Genomic DNA, 3,342 nt, shown 5'->3' with positions numbered 1-3,342 from the left:
ACCAGAAAGGAAATAACCCAATTAAAAGATGAGCTATGGGTCAGTTGTGCTGATTAGGTTTGGCCAACGTGACAGAAACTAGAATCACCTGGAAAAAAGGAACCTCATTGAGAAATTTCTAGTACAAGCCTGACTTATGGGCATGCCTTTGGGTAATTTTCTTGACTGCTCATACATGTAGGAATATCCAGCTCACTGTGGAGGGTCCCAACTTTAGGCAGGTGAGATTGGGGTGCATAAGAAAAGTGAGCACCCCAGGGGAAACAAGCAGGAAGCAGAGTTACTCTGTGTTTTCTGATTGAGTCCCTGCCCCCATTCTCCTCACTTGAGATCTTTCCCAGATATCTCTCAAAGAAGGACTGACTATAAGCTGTAACATGATTTATGCAATTTTCCCTCAAATATATCTGGTCATGGTGTTTATCACAATAGCAGAAAACAAATTCAAACTGTAAGAGTGAGACCACGGAGGACAAGTCACAGCCTTTGGGTTGCAACAGCAAGAGGTTTATTTAGGACACAGGTACCTGTGGGCACAGAGTCTCCTCGGAGGACTTGCGCGCCCCAGGTTGAGTTCAGGGGTTTTTTTATAAGGCAGAAGCAGGGTACAGAAGCAGAAGTGCGGTTATTGGTTAATTTCAAACACATATAGTAATTTCATCAGTAATTTCAAAGGTATGCAGAGATATGGGGTAAGGGCCGGGGCTGAGGGGAAGTAGGATTGCTAAATGGGAGGTGGCCTCAGAAGCACAGAAGATTTCCTGTTATCGGGCCCCCAGGGTGGTCAGGAGTTCTGTCTTGTTTATGGCTTCATCTGTGAGGCTTGACCGACGCCTGCCTGTCCTGCAGCCTTTTGATAAGGCTGGTTCTGGTTTTTGTTAAGTTTTAACAAGTGGGCTGTGGGCCCCTGAGCACTCATGGTGCCTAGTTTCTTTTTAGTTTCTCAAAACAACGCCCAAGGTCCACATTGTGTGTCTTCCTAAACTACTTACCACTCTTAGTATAATGAGGCAGGTTCTCTCATGGGGTTGAGAGCTCACCATTTTGATTAGTCTAGCTACCCAGGTTGCTCTTGCATTCTCCTACCTCTGTTTCCCATACTCAGATTATAGTACGTTGTGTGGATGGCCTAAATTTTACATGAGTCCTGGATATCTAAACCGGGCCAGATTCTTGCATGTCTATCCCTTACCTGCTAGACTATCTCCACAGCCCCAAGAACTGAGGATCTTTGACATAAATAAGTAATCCAAGAACCATCAAAGATTTTTAATTAAGAGGTGCCATCTCAGCCAAGCCTTATGTCATAGATCTTCTGTTCTGGTGTTTAGAGGTGGAGGCACTGTGGTTTGTTTTTTGACAGGGTCTTCTTCATCCCAGCCAACCTAGAAGTCACTATGTGGACCAGGTTGGCCTCAAACTCACAGAAGTCCACCTGCCTCTGCCTTCCGAGGTCTGTGAGATGGCACACATTTTTTATCCAGGCACGGAAGTGTCAGAAAAGGACAGATCTCTATGAGATCCAGGCCAATCTGGCTTGTGTAGCAAGTTCTAGGCCAGCACTGTCGCTAAAAGAAGATCCTATCTCAAAACTAACAAAAGAAAATAAAACAAAAGCTAAAACAAAAACAAAAAACCATGGGGCTGTAGTGATGGCTCAGCTGTTAAGAACACTTGCTGCTCTTGCAGAGGACCCAGGTTTGGTTTCAAGCACCCACTTGGTAGCTAACAATTGTCCATAAATCCAGTCTCAAAGTATCTGATGCCCTCTTCTGACCTCTGCAGGCATTGCAAAATATGGGTCCACTTACGCACAGGAAGGCAATACCCTTACAGACATAAAATAGAAATTATAAATAAAATATTTTTAAAACACACACAACACAACTAAACCAAACCAAACCAAACAAAATGTACAAACAAAAAACAAACATAAAAAGTGGTATCATCTGTAAGGACTAAAATTAGAAGAAAAGGTTACTAGCTCTGAAGACAAGATTTTACGTTTTTATTGGAGATGCATTAGTTGGCCTATGATCAACTCATAACTGCAGTGGTCTTTATGTCTAGAGTTCAATGGCAGTAGCATATTTTGTCAAAGAATAAAGAAGAACGGGTACCAAGAGAATTTTCTTCAAAATCTAGACAGGTAAAGCACAGCCAGAGTTCGAAATCCTTTGCATGGGAGTATATTCATTCCATTTGACTTCCCATTCTCTAATTATTGAAAGCTTTACATTTTATTTTTTTTTTAATATATTGAGCTTTTTAAATTTCAAACAGCATTTCCGACTCAAATCCTAACCCCTCCTCCATCCATGCCTACCCCATCCCTCCACCAAACCCTATGCACTCTGCCATGCATGCTGAGTCTTATTCATTCAGGTGTTTGTACCCAAATGTCCTTCAGTGTAAATGTGTCCACTGGAGTCTAGTCAGCCCATTCAGTGGTCAGATGTAAGTCATACTCTCCCTTACCCAGCAGCAATCAGTGTCAAATGGTTCTCCCACAACTGGCAAGGTTTTGGAGAATAAATGACTTTAGAGTGTAGGATGGGACTACTATATGGAACCTCACCCACACATAGCTCAGAGACAATTGCAGAAGAGGAGGCAGAAAAATTGTAAGAGCCAGGGCTGGTTCATGAACACAGGGAGGTGGAGGCCTCCAGGCCACTGGAGACTTGCTCACCTGAGCCTGTGGCAGCAATGTCATCCAACACAGGACCCATGTCAGTTCAATTAAAAAAGGGCCCAGGTAACAGTTGGGGCAGAGGAAGGAGCAGCGTCCAGGCCTCAGCTGGTGATGGCCCTTTGCTTCGCACGTGCCTGCCACGCCACCAAGATGCTCAAGAGGAAGGTCAGCTCGTAGGCGGTGGGCAAAGAGGAGCACAAGCGCAGATCGGCGAGGCTGTTGGCAAAACCTGCTCCTGCCAAAGTGGATTCCAAGTCAAAAAAGGCCACGGGAAAGGATAAGTCTTCTGACAGAAAAGTGCTGACAAAAGGAAAAAGGGGCGCAAGGGGAAAGCAGACAGAAGTAGGCAACCAGGAGGCCAGAGAAGATCTGCCTGCGGAGAACAGAGAGACAGGCAATGAGGAGAGCCCTGCCTCTGATGAATGAGAAGAGAAAGACGCCAACTGATCCACATCCTGCCCTCAGCCTCCCCGCTGCCCTTGTACAATCCAGAGGAATATTTTTATCAGCTATTTTGTAAATGAAAGTTTTTAGTAGCTCTAGAAACATTTTTGAAAGGGGAAAATCCCACCTTATTCCATTTTTTAAGTGTAAATGATTTTTTTTAAAGAGGTGAAACCATTCGCTGGTTATTTTTTGGTACAACC

The 3,342-nt window shown here is 44.2% G+C and overlaps 1 pseudogene; it reads left to right on the top strand.

The window, feature by feature from the left end:
• The first annotated feature begins 2,845 nt into the window (after nucleotides 1–2,845).
• Nucleotides 2,846–3,142, top strand: LOC103746388 (annotated as a pseudogene).
• Nucleotides 3,143–3,342: the final 200 nt, after the last annotated feature.

The sequence above is a fragment of the Nannospalax galili genome, unplaced genomic scaffold (genome assembly GCF_000622305.1).
Source record: "Nannospalax galili isolate Female #2095 unplaced genomic scaffold, S.galili_v1.0 scaffold203, whole genome shotgun sequence".
NCBI classification, from domain to species: domain Eukaryota; kingdom Metazoa; phylum Chordata; class Mammalia; order Rodentia; family Spalacidae; genus Nannospalax; species Nannospalax galili.
This window is presented reverse-complemented; position numbering and strand designations above follow the sequence as displayed.